This window comes from Hyla sarda, chromosome 1, assembly GCF_029499605.1.
Source record: "Hyla sarda isolate aHylSar1 chromosome 1, aHylSar1.hap1, whole genome shotgun sequence".
Classification (NCBI taxonomy): domain Eukaryota; kingdom Metazoa; phylum Chordata; class Amphibia; order Anura; family Hylidae; genus Hyla; species Hyla sarda.
This window is the reverse complement of record NC_079189.1, coordinates 454,802,872-454,821,575: the sequence shown is the minus strand read 5'-3', so window position 1 is coordinate 454,821,575 and position 18,704 is coordinate 454,802,872. Positions and strand designations below refer to the sequence as shown.

Here is an 18,704-nt window from a genome sequence, read left to right as displayed (position 1 = left end):
AAGCGTAGTCAGGTCACAGGCAAAGGGTCAGTAGGCAGGCAGCAAAGGATCAAGGTCAGGTCCCAAGCTGGAGGTCAGGAACACTAATAAGGCACACAAAAAGAACACTTTCTCTATGGCACAAAGTACGCAGATCCGGCACCATGATAGGGAGGGGCCAGACTAATATAGGGTCTGCCCTGCAAGGAAACAATTAAGGGTATACTGGCGCTTTAAATCTAGTAACGCCAGCACGCACGCACCCTAAGGAAGGGGGATGCATGCGCCAGCAATGCAGAGAAGAAGATGGACCTGGAACAGCAAGAGGTAAGGAGATGCCCAGGGCTCACATGCGGGCGCGTCCCGCATAACGAGTCCCGGAGCCACCGAGACTAACAGAAGGGGTGCGCTCATGGCCGGATGGAATGGCTCATGGCAACACCCAGGATACGTGTGCGTCCCGCACCGCGAGTCCCAGAGCCACAGATGTAAGGGGGCGCTCACGGCCAGAATGAATGGCCGGAGCGCTGCCCCTAACAGTTCTATGCTCATTTTCAAATAAATGTAAGAAATGGAAGTGCCAGGAGCACTAAAACTTTATAGCACCTTTTCTCCCTGGCTTGACAAGGAAGCCTTCTCTACTGCATACATATGCCCATACAATGAAAGGAAGTTGACTAGATGAGACAATGTATAAATGCTGCTAGAAATTAAGACTCTTTTTTCCCCCCAAAACTGTAAGTTTTTAGGCCAACCTATTTATCACTATGTTTTGATTTGAAATAATTATATGACATTGAGTCTATGTATGATATAGGTAGAACATGTAAAATTCCTTACCTTGCTCTGACATCTACTGTAATTTTAGGGAACCATCTAAATAATCTTAAAAAAATAAAAAAAGATTCAGATTTACAGAGTTACAGTTGTTTGAAAATATCATGGCTATTCCAAGTTTAGTTTTAGCATCTACAAAATAAGCATATAAATGAAGCAAATAAATATTTAAACAGGTTGTTTGATAGTTCAAAGAAAGAATACAAGCAGTAAATGTTAAAAAAAATAAAAAATAAACTGTACTCACCTTTCCAATACCCTGCCCTGTTATTACAGGTTGTCAGCAATTATTTGCCATTCCAGCATGGGACCTGGTCTAAGTGGCCTCAGCGATTATGTGCCATACTGGGATCACTGCTCATGGCATGGCATTGCTGGCAACCTCTAAACAACGACATCAGATGTATGTGGGATGTTTTTTTTTTTTTCTAATTTAGTTTAGCTAGCAGAATGTCTATATCTTTTACCGGTGGTTAACACAGCCATTGTTTCAAACTCCATAGTGCCAAACTGTTGACAGGGTATGCAATATTTCTCCCACATGTGCCAATATAGTGCCCAATAATTTCCACATAAAAGTATACCTTTCTCACATAATCCCAGAGTTATATACTGTGAATTTATGTTCATACCATGTAACCATATACAGTGGGGCAAAATAATATTTAGTTAGCACCCAATTGTGGAAGTTCTCCCACTTAAAATGATGAGAGAGGCCTGTAATGTTCATCATAGGTATACCTCAACTATGAGAGACATAATGAGAAAAAAAAATCCATAAAATCACATTGTCTGATTTTTAAAGAATTTATTTGCAGATTATGGTGGAAAATAAGTATTTGGTCACCTACAAAGAAGCAAGATTTCTGGCTCTCCCAGACCTGTAACTTCTTCTTTAAGAGTATCTTCTGTTCTCCACTCATTACCAGTATTAAACTTGTTATCAGTATAAAAGACACCTGTCCACAACCTCAAACAGTCTCACTCCAAACTTGACTATGGCCAAGACCAAAGAGCTGTCAAAGGACACCAGAAACAAAAATATAGATCTACACCAGGCTGGCAAGACTGATTCTGCAATAGGCAAGCAGCTTGATGTGAAGAAATCAACTGTGAGAGCAATTATTAGAAAATGGAAGACACACAAGACCACTGATAATCTCCCTCGATCAGGGTCTCCACGCAAGATCTCACCCAGTAGTGTCAAAAGTATCTCAAAAACAGAAAGCAAAAATCCCACAACCACACGGGGGCGGGGGGGTGGGGCGGGGGGTTGGAAATTACCTGCAGAGAGCTGCGACCAAAGTAACAAAGGCTACCATCAGTAACACACTACTCCACCAGGGACTCAAATCGTGCAGTGCCAGATGTGTCCCCTGCTTAAGCCAATACACGTCTGGGCCTATCTGAAGTTTGCTAGAAATCATTTGGATGATCCAGAAAAGGATTGGAAGAATGTCATATGGTCAGATGAAACCAAAGTAGAACTTTTTGGTAAAAACTCAACTCTTCATGTTTGGAGGAGAAAGAATGTTGAGTTGCATCCAAAGAACACCATACCTACTGTGAAGAATGGGGGTGGAAACATCATGCTTTGGGGCTGTTTTTCTGCCAAGGGACCATGATGACTGATTCGTGTAAAGGAAAGAATGAATGGGGCCATGTATTGTGAGATTTTGAGTGAAAACCTTCATCAGCAAGGGCATTGAAGATGAAATGTGGCAGGGTCTTTCAGCATGACAATGATCCCAAACACACTGCCTGGGCACCGAAGGAGTGGCTGCATAAGAAGCAGTTCAAGGTCCTGGAGTGGCCTAGCCAGTCTCCAGATCTCAACCCCATAGAAAACATTTGGAGGGAATTGAAAGTCTGTGTTGCCCAGTGACAGCCCCAAAACATCACTGCTCTAGAGGAGATATGCATGGAGGAATGGGCCAAAATACCAGCAACAGTGTGATTTTTTTTTCTCATTATGTCTCTCATAGTTGAGGTATACCTATGCTGAATATTACAGGCCTCTTTCATCTTTTTAAGTGGGAGAACTTGCACAATTGATGGCTGACTAATTAATTTTTTGCCCCACTGTAGCATCATGCTGTGTCTGTACAGAGCCATACAGTGCACTAATGGGCTAGTAAGTGCCCAGAAGGCCATTGTATGGCAGCAGAATCATACAATCATTGCTCGATTACATAGTGTTTGTCCCACAGTTATCTGAGCCTTTAATAGTTCTCTAAGCTGCTGGGGCCATAGGAGTGGTGAGAGGACACTAGTGACACCACCTAATATTTGTCCTGCTGCATCCAAGATTCCTGAATTGTACTTTTTATGACCATCATGTCTACTATGGTTATTCAGTGCAAACAAATATGGTACCATTTAGTCCGCATAAGAAAAATAAATGATATCACACGTACAATTTAGTATAATATAAAGAATACAAATATTTATCATAGATTTTTTTTATATTTAAACTGTAATGGAATTAAGACTGATACATTTGTATGTTTTGTCTGTAGGAGAGCTGTTTTATAGGGCTTTTGCCATTGTCCATATTTTAAAAGTGGGCATATATTTGCACCATAATGTCTTTTATGTACTGAAGTTTCCAAGCAATGCTGTCACATAATTACTATTTTAGTGGTCAAATTAAATGTTTGTGCTTCACAAATACATCAAGTGCTTATTAGACATCTGATATGTTGAAATGGCACCACAAACATTTCCAAGTGATATTTTCCATTTACCGAAAGCCCCTACACAATGCTGAGTGGAATTACTACTTAAAGTGGTGTTGCCAAAGTGTATTGTGTGAATGAGTGCTTGCTGGGAAGGCCATCATTTTGAGAGGTTTTCTTGTTTGGAGGTGAAAAGAAAACCAGGTTTTCATTTTGATCAAATATTAGGTTTGAAAACCTCCTACTGCTATGAGCCCAGTTGGAAGAAAAAATCAGATTAAACACATTGTGGTTTCTGTGTCTGGTGCAGTGTTTTAGCCTGTCTAACTCTCATTTCAAGGTGAAAAAAATCATGGAATTACATAAAATAGTTGTTTTCACTTACCACTGCTGGAGGCTAAGTCTGGACAAAACCAAGAGTCTTTTTTTATTATTGAAATCACGTTCAGGAACACACTTTATGTTTTTGAATACAACTACTACCAATAGTAATTATCACTTACCGTATATACTCGAGTATAAGCCGAGTTTTTCAACACAATTTTTCGTGCTGAAAACGCCCCCCTCGGCTTATACTCGAGTGAACTCTCCGCCTGTCAATCCCTTATCAGTGGTCTTCAACCTGCAGACCTCCAGATGTTGCAAAACTACAACCATCGGCTGTCCAGGCATGCTGGGATCTGTAGTTTTGAAACATCTAGAGGTCAGCAGGTTGAAAACCACTGCAGCCTTCGTCATCATCCAGACCCCCTTTAGTTTTCTACTCACCACCCTTGGTGGGGAGGAAGGGTGAGCTGGTCCGAGCCATCTATGCTGCAGGGACCGTCCGGTGGGGAGGGTTTGTCGTTCCGGGCTGTCCATCTTCACCGGGAGGCCCTCTTCTTGCTCCGGGCCAGCCCCGGACTGGTGACGTTGCCTTGACGTCGACGCACAGGGACGTCCGTGCGCAGCAGATGTCCGTGATGTCCCTGCGCATGAACGTCCCTGTGCGTCGTCGTCAAGGCAACATCACTAGTCCGGGGCCGGCCCAGAGCGGAGAAGAGGGCCTCCCGGTGAAGATAGACAGCCCGGAACGACTAACCCTCCCCACCGGACGGTCCCTGCAGCATAGATGGCCCGGACCATCTCACCCTTCCTTCCCACTGAGGGGAGTAGAAAACTAAAGGGAGGTCTGGATGATGACGAAGGCCGCAGTGGTCTTCAACCTGTGGACCTTCAGATCTTTCAAAACTACAACTCCCAGTATGCCCGGACAGACGATGGCTGTCCGGGCATGCTGGGAGTTGTAGTTTTGCAACATCTGGAGGTCCGCAGGTTGAAGACCACTGATAAAGGGATTGACAGGCGGTGATGATGAAGGGGGGTGGGATGATGACAGGGTGATGATGACGAGGGTGATGATGACAGGGTGATGATGACAGGGTGATGATGACGAGGGGGATGATGACAGGGTGATGATGACAGGGTGATGATGACGGGGGACTGGATGATGACAGGGGGGATGATGACATGGAGGGATGATTTATTTCCCACCCTAGTCAATAACTTTTCCTGGGTTTTTGGGGTCAAATTAGGGGGCTCGGCTCATATTCGGGTCAGCTTATACTCGAGTATATACGGTAGTATATAGTATAATGTATATATCGAGAAGTGGAAGGCAGCACCAGTTCCAGCTACTATGCAGGTGACCATCCAGATAACCAGTCCAGAGCATTAACATCCAAGGAAAGCAGGTCACAGCATTAAAGCAGCCGACTCCAATTTCTTTGCAAAAGGCTGTGGTCTTTTATTGGTTACAAGCAGTGCTGGTGGTAACCAATAAAAGTTGGCTGCTTCAATACTATGACCTGCTTTACTCGGATAGTATAATATATAGTAATAGTAGTTATAACTTAGAGTATAGCATATAGTAATAGTAATTGTAATTCATTGGAATTTATACATACAGGGAATCGCCAATCTTTAGTCATTGCAGATACCATACAGCTGGGTATACTGTGACCATCTGACATATCTGGTCACATAGATCTAATAGCAGCAATGAATTTACATGGTTTCATTGATATCGTTTGGACAGGACAGCCATCTCTGGATATTTGTCAGGATTCTTTGCTTCTTTAGGGAGATTTTGCTGGTCTGGACCACACATAATGCAGGCAGTGCACAGGTGCATGTCTGAAACACTGGTCAAGTTACACAGGAATAACAGATGTGGATTAAGGTTCTGAGACATTTTCAATGGCACCTTTGAGATCACACAAGAGATCGTGATCTCTGCCAAAAACACAACAAAGACCAGGCTTGTTGCGTGCTTTACATGGATTGTCAAGGAATATTTAATCTAAAGAAAAGACAGTTGCATTGCTTTACACAGCTGGAACCTTATTTTAGTTCCATCCGTTATGCCTTTAAAACAATGCATGTATTTAAAGGGGAACTCCGGTGGAAAACATTTTTTACATTTTTTTTTTTAAATCAACTGGTGCCAGAAAGTTAAATAGATTTGTAAATGAACATTGCAAAACTATGCAAGCATGAGAAATAACGCTGCACTCACCCACTTGAAACGTTAAAAGTCCTTCTTTCTTATGCTGGTATGGAACACTCGGTGAAAGGCATCCACATGCGGGGAGCGAGAGACGCCGTTCTCGATGCAGGAGGCGTACCACTAGACGACTCGTTTCGCGTCATAGGCAGACGCTTCTTCCGGTCAGGTGGCCACCTCACATGGCCATCATCAAGCCTATCTATCTATCTATCTATTTATCTTTCTATTTATTTATCTTTACCAGATCTATCAATTGTTGGTCATGAGAAACAGCTTAGGGAACATTTTGGTTAGATATGACAATTATTTCTGTATACTAGGACAATAGAATACATATATTCATTGATTATAGCTATGATGTGCTGTGACAGCCTTTCAGGATTTAGGGGTTTACAAGGATACACAATATAGATTGTATTTTGTTTCCATGGGTATAAAAGTACTGCACTCACAACATATTTATCTTAATATTTACCATGCATACACAACCAGAGAAAACATCTAGTACAATACTGGGTCCGGCCCATGCAGGTTTGCAGGGGATTATTATCATATTGGTTGCCTTGTCTAAGTGCATAATAAATGTCTAGAATAACCTTTAAGGGTGGACACTTTAGGAACAAATTGGAAATGGTTTAAAAAACTGTTAACATAGTATTAATAGTAGTAGTTGTTGTTGTAGTATTTGGCTTTGTGGTTCTTTAATATAAGAAATTTTCTTTGTTAATAAAGATAAATTATTTAGATACAAATGACTTTCAATAATTTGTTGATTTAATTCGATAAGTGAAAGATACACAGAACGTCTTTTTACCGCTGCCCTTTGACGCAGTTTGAGGTAACGCTAGACAGATTACTTCTAATTCATATTAAGAAATGTATACCCATATGACAGCACCTTTAGTTGCCTTAGATTGTGAACAGGAGTTCATTGTATCTTCGAAGGTATTGACTTTTTCGATTCATGCTCAAGCAATGTTGATTTACAGCTTTGTCAATTTATGCTTCACAACTTTGTCTTATATTGGTTGAAAAAACTAAATAAAGATTTGAAAAAAAAAATAAATAAATAAATAAAGATAAATTATTAATACCAACTCTTCCTTGAAGCTTCATTGTAACTTTTTAATCTGTTTTATTGTCTCCCATTCATTATGTGGTGATGACTGTCATCATTTCTATTTACAATGTTAATAACAAGATAGTAAAATTTACAGACACCAGCTTATAGATGAAGTATTTTCATATATTTCATTTTCAACATTTTAGGATAATAGTCATGTAAAATATTTCATATTTACCATACATTATTCAGACTGGTAATGTTTTCTGATATCAGCTTTGCACATTGCTTTTCCAACAGTCTTAAAGGGGTTTTCCAGAAATATACTATTGATGGCCTATCCAAAAAGATAGTGTACCGGACTGGACGCAGTTGGCTCTGTACTCCATGTAGTAAAGGCACAGTGCTACCGAAGCCGCAACTCCTTTTAAGTGAATAGGAGCTAAGGCTGCAGTGGAGTCACTACATGGAGTATGGAGCATGAGCAAGAACTTGGCCTAGTGTAGAGTTCCTTGCTCAGTTAGGGGTTGCCATTAAGGGCATATCATCCAAGCAGGTAAAGACAGAAGCGAGGTGCAGGATAGGGCTGCACTGTGCCCTTCTTGACATGGCATTCCTACTTTGTGGTCGTTTTTTATGTGCTCTATTGCATTACATAGTTGTGTGGCGGCTACGGGTTAGTTAGAGTAAGAGTACCTGATCACTTTGTGATGCCAGGGCACCGTTTTTTCGATCCACGGTCTGAAGGTATAAGGATAGCTTCTGCTGGGCTGGACACAATGAGCAAATAAACACACTGACATCACTTTACAGATAACTGTCTTTACTGAGCCAATGCAGGTGGAATTGCATATACAGCTGGCCTTGGTGCGAGTGTGCAGCGTAACCCCTTGAGAGCCCTGTTGCCGTTCTGGGACTTGTAGTAGTTGGATGAATGAATTCTGGTAGCTAGGGTCCTGCTAATATACTGTAGGTTTCTCCACAGGGGCATGAATTTCCCACACGCAAGTATTTTCTTGCAGGATGACCAGTAGAGAGATTGGATTAGAATTAGGCCTCTCCTTAGAGCACACAACACACAGCACACCTGAGCTAGCTGTTGCTCAGGAGCACACACTAGGTGAACTAGTAATAACTAGATAATAGAGTGAACTTACTAACTTCCCCCCTGCACCTCAATATACAAGGGATACTTTTGGGGTCCCATTGGCTCACATGGTCACATGGGGTACACTGCAGGGTCTCATGGGTAATACAGTTAAAGACACATTAGTACACTCACATTATACATTGAATACATAGCATAATTTATAAGAAAATATTTATTAATTTATAATAAAATGAAACTCAAATTAATATAACCACAAGTCTCTAGTGGGCCCAGCACCTTGTGCAGCCAAGTTGCCTGCAGCAGTAGGAAGCCACAGGACAGCTACTGGTGCTGGGACACCACAGTTGCTTTATTTGGTGAGCAAGATTTACATGGAAGCATTCTTCTGTAATTATTTATTGCTTTGTTCTCTAAATAAAGAGAATAAAAATTTTTAAAACTGTGTTTTGCATTTATGTAGAGTGCCTTTGTCTAATGTTGCATTTGACCTAATCCAATTAATGGGTCAAGTATGAAGTATAGAAAAGTAGCAGACAATTCATCAATTGTCTGTTTTGTGGTAGGGCCTATCTGTCAAATCTAATCTACTCTATATTATCTCTACACTGTGCCCTAGCGAAAACATTTCTTCATCTAAAGACTTTTTTAGGGATTTTCCCTCCAAAAAACGGATGAAAGTAGTGAATGCTGCATTAAAAAGCTAGCAGTATTGTAAGGAATAATGAATATCTATGCTGCCAAGAACTTCCATTCACATAGCCAAATACAGTGGGAGATACAGTGGGAATATATTGGATAGTGGTGGAAAATGTATGACACAACTATGTTCTTCCTGTTGGAATGTTTAATTCTGATTATTGTAAAAATAAAACATGCTATTTTTCAGACCACATAACTCATCTTTATATTTAGTCTTCAGTTTAGGTGTTTCAAGGGAAGCAATGCCTCGAATCCTGAACTTTCATTGAGTTGATCTGGTTATTTAATTAATATGTAGTATCTGTCAATATCAATGGATTCCAAAAAACTGAATTCCTGTTCAATGCAATAAAACAGATTTAAACCAATGTTCATGGGAATCTGCTAACATATGCAGATTTCTGGCGAATGTGTCTTCCACTAACCTTTACATTAGAAAAGAGGGCATATTATGTGTCACATTGAATGAAAATAATATGCTTGCTGCACTGCAAACATTATCTGTAGAAATATAATTGTGTCTGCATCAAAAACATAAATTACGAGGGGCAGAATTCATTATAGCAAATTAATCCAGAACTTCTGATTTTCCATTATTTCTGCGCAACAGACTGGCTATTAAAAATTAACAGAAGCTCTAAAATGGTCTAGAAAAGTATCATTATTGTACAATACCTGACAGAAGCTAAAGGAAAAAAGAATACATATATATAGAAAGAGCCACCCCCATAACAAAGTAGAAAAAGGTCATCGATATCTAACTCAAGCGGAAAAATACTTATCCCCAATTGCAGGATAGGGAATAAGTGTCTAAGCATGGGGGTCCAAAAAGGAAGAGAGAGACCGGTGTATGGAGGGTCACAATATCCAATAAATTCCTATAGATCATCCAAAGATGACCCAAAAAAAACCATTCTTCCCATACACCCTAAAGACGTGAGTTAAAAGTGCAATCTTTATTGTATTGTACGCACACAAATTGTATTAAAATACTAGGAGCCACTGTAATCCACTTTCCTAATAGATGTGAAATGACCAACTGGTTCAATGTTTGATATAAATCACACCAGATAACGGTGCCTGCAGAACACCACTAAACTGGATACTTGGACAGATGGCTACCTATATTAAAATCTTTCACACTTCCCCCCTCCACATGTTTCGCTGGACCACCAGCTTTATCAAGAGGCAAGCGGGCACTGCTTGGCAAGCATGGGGGTCCGACCTCTGGGACACCCCATGATCTCTGCTGGCTCTGCTGCTGTAAGGACGTTTCACACCCATCACGTAACCTGGTCGAAACCTGTCCCCTCCTTTCATTTCTGTGAGAGAGAGGGAGACACATGAATGCTTGTTCTCCGCTTTTCTCATAGGGATGAATGGAGGGGGCGTGTTTTGAACAGCATACTTGCTGGGTACGAGACGCGCTTTAGAGCCAGAGCCGAACTGGGGCCCCATATGGGAGATTGCAGGGGGTCCCAGAAGTCGGACCCCTGCGATCTGACACTTATCCCAATCCTGCGGATAGGGGATAAGTTGTTCTTCGCTGGACATCTTCGTTAACATCAAATGCAATACTTTCAGGTACTGACATTTTTTTAAAGTAGACAGCACATCGTGCAGTGTTAGTGAGCAGCAGAAAAGCACAGTTTTGGGAATATTATGCCTTGTAATTAAAGGTCATACATGTAAATAGAGGCAAAGTGTGAAGAGTGGAGAGGAAAAAAGGGAAATGTACTTACTCCTTTATATTGTTAATCCCATCCACAGATAGCACTGGCTGCATGAAAACAACAATGCTGCACAGACCTGGGCAAGATAATGAAAATGAAAAGAATTTTTGACCTGTAGCATCACATGGCGATCAATAAGTGACATACATGTATGTTTTTGTTTTCTTTAAGCTCAACATCCCCAATAATATTTTTTTTTTGCCCCCACATTGATTGGCAAATTGTGTAGTTTTGGTAAAATTTTATGTTATACAATAAAATAAAAAACCGTTAAGTAGTTAGTACAGTGATCACTTAAGTTACAATATTCATTGTTGCGGGATAAACCTTGTATGTTAAAACCATTGTTGAGACCGTAACTCTATGGAAAACTAGTAATTGGTTCCGAAGTCTCCAAAAAATAAATAAATTAATACAATTAAAGGGCCACTCCAGGGAGGTGTGTGTGTGTATATATATATATATATATATATATATATATATATATATATATATGCTCCAAAGCCACCAAACTTCCTGGATATGTTCCCTGCAAACCATCCTGTCTGATATACATGGCTCCTGTGGCCTCTGTTCTCTCTGGTGGCCGTCCTTTTCTTCCTTTGCCTACATCTCCTAGCGATCATCTGCCCTGCCTGCCCTCCTGCTCTGAGCATTGGTGAAAGGTTCCGTGTCTGATTGGCTGAGGCTGCACACACCTCCTACATTGGGAAGCAGCAGAAAACACATGGTCTGTGTCTCTCAGGAGGGTGGGGGCTGCATTCTGAGAGGGATTTGGACAGGGACATAGTGGATGACTGAATTATGTCATTCCCTCACTTCATGCATGTAAGTGACAACCAAAGAGGGGAAACTGCTCTATATAGCTAATGAATGACATTTAGTCAATTAAATAGGTTGAAAGGATGGTCTATGGGTTTCGATTTGTTTCTCAGAGTACCACTTTATAAAAAGATTATAATATAACCAATACAGATAAAGCAAGTCTTTATATATAATGGTCAGTACTAGAAGCTACCAGAAGCTATAAATCACTTTATACATAGAGGAATGGGGCTTCTCCAGGGTCATGTACACCATGCACAGTGTACTGGTGATATAAAATGGAGCGGCCACTGTGTCCAAATCTGCAGCTAGTCCTGGTACAGGTAAAGAGCAGTACAGTATGGCACTATACTCTAGGGAGGCGCTCCTAGACAACTAAGCAGTGCATACTTTTCAGTAGTACGGGGATTTTTCCAGTAAAATGCCCACTCTGATAAGTTAGATCTTCCAGCCATTCACAAGAGACACAGATTTGAACAGTTTCTGACATTGTATGTTAAGTATGGATTAAAGTTACAATGGTCCAGGAAAGACCATTTAATGTGGAAAATATTATAACCTGAGGCATCATAAAGGATAACTATATTTCAGTAGTTATATCCAGGAGTGGAACGTATGTTATATGTGTGTGCTGTCAAAGCATGACTGGAAAATTCCATACCATTTAACATTACACTATTAAATAATCTTAAAACATATTTTTTTTTTTAGCAAATCCTTTGTCATAGGATTGAAATGATCTGCTTCTTTTTGACCCTTTAGCAACTCAGAAATTTCTTTTAAAGTGTAATGTCTAAGTGATGTACCCAACAGCTACCATTTTGGCAGTTATCAAATCTCAACAAGTTGTTCTTTTGTGGGAAAGAATGTAGAAGCCTAAACTCAGATCTGTCACAGAAGCTTATAGCATAGTTTATGCATTTATTCTTTTTTCATTTTCAATGTACTTTTGCCTTGATTGCAACCAATTTCTGTCCTACATTTAGTTAAAAATAAATATAAAAAATGTAAAGTTGCTTTAAATGTAGGTCACACACAGTATGAAGTTATTGGGTTCGGTAGATAGGAGAGTTTTTATCTCTGGAGTTTTTACGAGCTGTGTCCCCAAAGAGTTCTAAAATCGTATAGCTGGACTCCAGAGAGATATTTTTTCCCAGAGAGCAATGCTTCTACTAGAGAATACCTCTGTGCATATAGACCCTGATGGAGCATAGCATTTATTTATTTTTTTTCATCTATTGGATTCATGTGGAAAGTGACAGAAGAAAGTACTGTTTTCTCTTTATGAAATCAGATAAAACTGAGTTTTCATCTCTCTTAATAAAGTATTTTTCTAATCTGCACATCACGGTCATTAAATGCTAGTGCAAAAAAAAAAAAATATATATATATATTTATATATATATATATATATATATATATATATATATATATATATATACATATATACATTTATATTTTATTGTGAAAGTGTTAGTAGTAATATAAAACTATGTAATTGAAGTGGCCAAGAATAAGATCTTTATTATTATCATAAATCATGCACTCTTTTATGTGCCCTGGCCTTAAATTTAAATACATGCAATGATCAGTCCCAATTTAATTTACTTTGGGAAAAGGAACTGGAGCTATCACTGATCCTATTCTTTTCACCAAAATAAAAAAAAAGGGTAATCTAGAGAGAGACAGATTCCTTTGTCAGAGTTCCTCTTCCCTTTATCTGCTCTAACACTCAGATTCCCGGTGGGTCTGTCACACAGTGGGCCACTTGGCCCATTTCTGTAAATTTGGGTCACATCAGTCAATTGAATTCCTCTAGCATCCCGGCACTAGCCAGTTTTAATACAATGAGGACATTCTGGAGGGAGCTTTGTGTTGTCTGCCGGACTCATGCTCCACGTCCCTCTATCTCTTGCTTTTTCAGTGTCCTCCCTGTCCTACACAAGACAACAAATGAATGCTACTCACTGATTAGCAAAACCATACAGATTTGGACAGTACCAGTGCCTATAAAATGGCTTACCATAAGCACTGGTGCTGTCCAAATCTGGTGAAAAAACAAGCAACAGTAGAATTTTAGTTATTTTTATAAGATAAATGCTAGATATCCAGTAGAGGGCTTCTGTGCCTTCTGTTTCAATGGTTGAGCATGCAAGTTACAACTCCCTTTAAAGTCTACAAGACTGGCAAAGATCAGTCTCGGGTCAGAATTTCTTTCTAGGTCTTTTCTAGGCTCTTATTACACTATTTTGTGTTACTTTAGAAGTCTGGCGTGGCTGTAGGAAGCAAACAGCCAAGAGTGTTTTAGATGTCACCCTTAAAGGAGTACTCTGGCCCTAGACATCTTATCCCCTAACCAAAGTATAGGGGATAATATGTTTGACCGTGGGGTCCCACATCTGGGGACCCCCGCAATTTCTCCTGCAGCAGCCATTTGTCATCAGCCTCAAGGAGCGAAGATCGCTCAATGTCTGATGACTCACAATACAGGGCCGGAGTATTGTGATGTCACGGCTCTGCCCCTTGTGATGTCACGACCCACCCCCTCAATGCAAGTCTATGGGAGGGGGCGTGACATGGGAAATCATTGTAAAACAGACATTGCAACTCAGTGTTAAAGTAGCCGAACCTAGTCCCACAAAGCCTTGCCACCTTGCGTCATTTCCTCTCTTCTGAGCCTCAGCCAGCATATCTCCACCCTGGTACACTGCCAGCCGTACGATAGATAGATAGGTTGTCTTGTATGTAAAGGAGTTTTCCTCCACTACCTTGAAGGAGGTATCCAGGGTTAGAAAACTCATATCTCCTTTTTTTTATAGAAGCAACAGCACTCTTGTCCTCAGTTCCATTGAAGTGAATGAAGCCAAATTTTAATACCACACACAACTTGAGGACAGGTTTGATGCTGTTTTTTTCTGAAGAAAGTGTCTTTTTTGTATTTACTACTTGTGTAACCCCTTTAAAAAGTAAATACCAGGGATTTGTACCATTCGATAACTGCGAACTAAAGGACTGCGAATAATCCCCATGGCTCATAATTACTGGTGCATTACAATCGATTGATTCATATACAATAACTCTACTTGGACTCTATTAACCCCTTCCCACAGAATGCCTTCTATAAACGGCGGATTATGCAGGTACTTTGCACATTCTGCCGTTTATATAAGGCATTCAGTCAACCCAGCAATGCATGGCATCGCACGGGTTAACCTGCAGAAGTCCCTTCTGCAAGCCCCCCCAGGACCATCTGTGGATGGTCCTGCTCAGCGATCAATGTGATTGGTCCCTGTGGACCAATCACAGTGTCTCAGCCGACAATGGGGGGGGGGGGGGAGTTCAGATCCCCCAATCTGCCTGCCCCTAGAAGTTGGGCAGAGCAGGGAAAGAGGACCCCAAGAGCTGCAGAGGGGACCGCGGCACATACCTGGGACTGGCGCAGGCAGTGGGGACTGGCAGCAGGCACAAGTAGAGGCGGTGGAAGGAGGGTGGAGGCGGCGTCGGCAGCATCGGCATCAGAGGCAGCAATGAAGATCACTGTAAAGTAAAGTGATCTTCACTGGTGCTACCAGGAGTTTCAAAACTACAACTCCCAGCATGCCCAGACAGCCTTTGGCTGTTCGGGCATGCTGGGAGTCGTAATTTTGCAACATCTGGAGGGCCACAGTTTAGAGACCACTGTGCAGTGGTCTCCAATCTGTGCCCTTCCAGATGTTGCAAAACTACAACTCTCAGCATGCCCAGACAGTCCAGGCATGCTAGGAGTTGTAGTTCTGTAACATCTGGCCCTTCAGATGTTGCAGAACTACAACTCCCAGCATGTCTGGACAGTCTCGGCATGCTGAGAGTTGTAGTTTTGCAACATTTGGAAGAGCACAAATTGGAGACCACTACACAGTGGTGTCTAAACTGTAGCCCTCCAGATGTTGCAAAAATGCAATTCAAAGCATGCCGAGACTGTCCAGGCATGCTGGGAGTTGTAGTTCGGCAACATCTGGCCCTTCAGATGTTGTCGAACTGCAACTCTCAGCATGCCTGGGCAATCTGGGCATGCTTGGAGTTGAAGTTTTGCAACATCTGGAGGGCTACAGTTTGGACACCACTACACAGTGGTCCCCCTTCTGCTTTCTGTGCATGCTGGGAGTTGTAGTTTTTGCAACAGCTGGAGGCACACAGGTTGGGAAACACTGAGTTAAATTACAAACTCTCAGTGTTTTGCAACCAGTGCGCCTCCAGCTGTTGCATAACTGCAACTCCCAGAATGCACGGGCAGCCAAAGGGCATGCTGGGAGCTGTAGTTTTTCAACAGCTGGAGGTTTGCCCCCCCCCCCCCCCCCATGTGAATGTACAGGGTACAATCACACAGGTGGGGGTTTACAGTGAGTTTCTCGTTGCAAGTTTGAGATGCAGCAAATTTTCAGCTGCAGCTCAAACTCCCAGCGGGAAACTTGCTGTAAACCCCACCCGTGTGAGTGTACCCTAAAAACACTACACTACACTACACCTACACAAAATAAAACACTGCATATACACATACCCCGCCACAGTCCCCTCCCCTTCCCCCCTCCCCAATCAAAATGAAAAACGTCTGTTACGGCACTGTTTTCAAAATGGAGCCTCCAGTGGACATCCATTGACTGTCCAGGCATGCTGGGAGTTTTTCAACAGCTGGAGGTACCCTGTTTGGGAATCACTGGGGTAGGATACCGCTATGTCCACCCCTATGCATATCCCTAATTTAGGCCTCAAATGCGCATGGTGCTCTCTCACTTCGGAGCCCTGTCGTATTTCAAGGCAACAGCTTAGGGCCACATATGGGGTATTTCCGTACTGAAATTGTCTAACATATTTTGGGGGGCTTTTTCTCCTTTTACTCCTTATGAAAAGGTAAAGTTGGGGTCTACTCCAGCATGTTATTGTAAAAATGTTTTTTTTTTTTTTTTACACCTACTTGCTGGTGTTGCGTACGGAAACACCCCATATGTGCACATAAAATGCTCTTCGGGTGTACAACAAGCAACAGGAGTGAGAGCACCATGTACATTTGAGGTGATTTGCACAGGGGTGGCTGATCGTTACAGCAGTTCTGACATAAACACAAAAAAAAATACCCACATGTCACCCCATTTTGGAAACGAACACCTTAAGGAACGTAATAAGGGGTATAGTCAGCTTTAACACCCCACAGGTTTTTGATGAATTTTCGTTAAATTCGGACATGAAAATGAAAAATTTGTATTTTTCACTAAAATGCTGGTGTTATCTCAAATTTTTCATTTTCACAAGGGGCAATAGGAAAAAAGCCCCCCAAAATGTGTAACCCCATTTCTTCTGAGTAATGAAATACCCTATATGTGGATGTAAAGTGCTCTGCTGGTGAACTACAATGCTCCGAAGAGAAGGAACGCCATTGGGATTTTGGAGAGAAAATTTGTCAGGAATTGAAGGCCTCGTGTCTTTACAAAGCCCACATGGTGCCAGAACAGTGGAACACTGACAGATTTTTGAAACAGTGGTCAATTTGCACAGCCCACTGTTCCAAAAGTCTTTCAAACGCCAGTGGGGTGTAAATGCTCACTGCACCCCTTATTAAATTCTGTGAGGGGTGTAGTTTCCAAAATGGGGTCACATGTGGGGGGGTCCACTGTTCTGGCACCACTGGGGGCTTTGCAAACGCACATGGCCCTCGACTTCCATTCCAAACAAATTCTCTCTCCAAAAGCCCAATGGCGCTCCTTCTCTTCTGAGCATTGTAGTGCACCAGCAGTGCACTTTACATCCACATATGGGGTATTTCCGTACTCAGAAGAAATGGTGTTACAAATTTTGGGGGGGGGGGCATTTTTGCTTATTACATCTTGTAAAAATGGTAAATTTTGGGGAAAAAACTGCATTATTTGCACATCTGACTTTAACAAAAAGTCGTCAAACACCTGTGGGGTGTAAAGGCTCACTGTATCCCTTGTTACGTGCCTTGAGGGGTGTAGTTTCCAAAATAGTAGGTTATGTTTTTTTTTTTTTTTTTTTGCTGTTCTGTCATGATAGGGGCTCCCTAAATGCGACATGTCCCCCAAAAACCATTTTTCAGCTAAATTTGCTTTCAAAAAGCCAAATGTGGCTTCTTCTCTTTTGATCATTGTAGTGAGCCAGCAGAGCACTTGATGTCCACATATGGGGTATTTCCATATTCAGAAGAAATGGGATTACAAATTTTGGGGGAATTTTCTCCTATTACCTCTTGTAAAAATGGTAAATTTGGGAAAAAAATGCATTTTAGTGAAAAAAATTTTTTTTTTCATTTACACATCCAACTTTAACAAACAGTCGTAAAACACCCGTGGGGTGTTAAGGCTCACAGTACCCCTTGTTACATGCCTTAATGGGTGTAGTTTCCAAAATAGTGTGCCATGTGGGTTTTATTTTTTGCTGTTATGGAACCACAGAGGCTTCCTAAATGGGACATGCCCACCAAAAACCATTTCAGCAAAATTTGCTTTCAAAAAGTCAAATGTGGTTTCTTCTCTTCTGAGCATTGTAGTGCACCAGAAGAGCACTTGACGTCCACACATGGGGTATTTCCATACTGAGAAGAAATGGGTGTATGCCATGTGTTTAGAAATAGAAAAAGTATGCCATGTGTTTTTTTTTCTTTGCTGTTATTGAATCATAGGGGCTTCCTAAATGTGACATGCCCCCCAAAAACCATTTCAGTAAAATTCACTCTCCAAAATTCCATTGTTGCTCATTTGCTTCTGAGCACTCTAGTGCACTCACAGAGCACATTACGTTCCCATATGAGGTATTTCCTTACTCGAGAGAAATTGGGTTACACATTTTGGGGGGCATTTTTTCCTTTTACCCTTGTAAAAATTCAAAAACTGAGTCTACAAGATTATGTTAGTGTAAAAAAATGGAGATTTTGAATTTTCTCCTTCACTTCCCGTGAAACACCTAAAGGGTTAACAAACATTCTGAATTTCATTTTGAATACTTTGAGGGTGCAGTTTTTATAATGGGGTAATTTGTGGGGTATTTTGTAATATGAAGGCCCCTCAAATCCACTTCAAAACTGAACTGGTCCCTGAAAAATTCAGATTTAGAAAATGTTGAGAAAAAATGAAAAATTGTTGCTGAACTTTGAAGCCCTCTGATGTCTTCCAATAGTAAAATCATGTCAACTTTATGATGTAAACATAAAGTAGACATATTGTATATGTGAATCAATATATCA

General features: G+C 41.1%; 1 protein-coding gene across 3 annotated transcripts in view; it reads left to right on the top strand.

Annotated features, from left to right (window-relative positions):
* TMEM132C (transmembrane protein 132C) overlaps positions 1-18,704 on the top strand; it is a 595,756-nt gene that overhangs the window by 166,110 nt on the left and 410,942 nt on the right. Inside the window, exon 1 of one of the 3 annotated variants that reach the window (XM_056533701.1) lies at positions 14,063-14,175. The exons of the other annotated variants lie outside the window; for them this stretch is intronic. The gene's annotated coding sequence lies outside the window, so the exon portion shown is untranslated. Of the gene's footprint in view, positions 1-14,062; positions 14,176-18,704 lie in introns of those variants that run through there. 3 annotated transcript variants of the gene reach the window in all.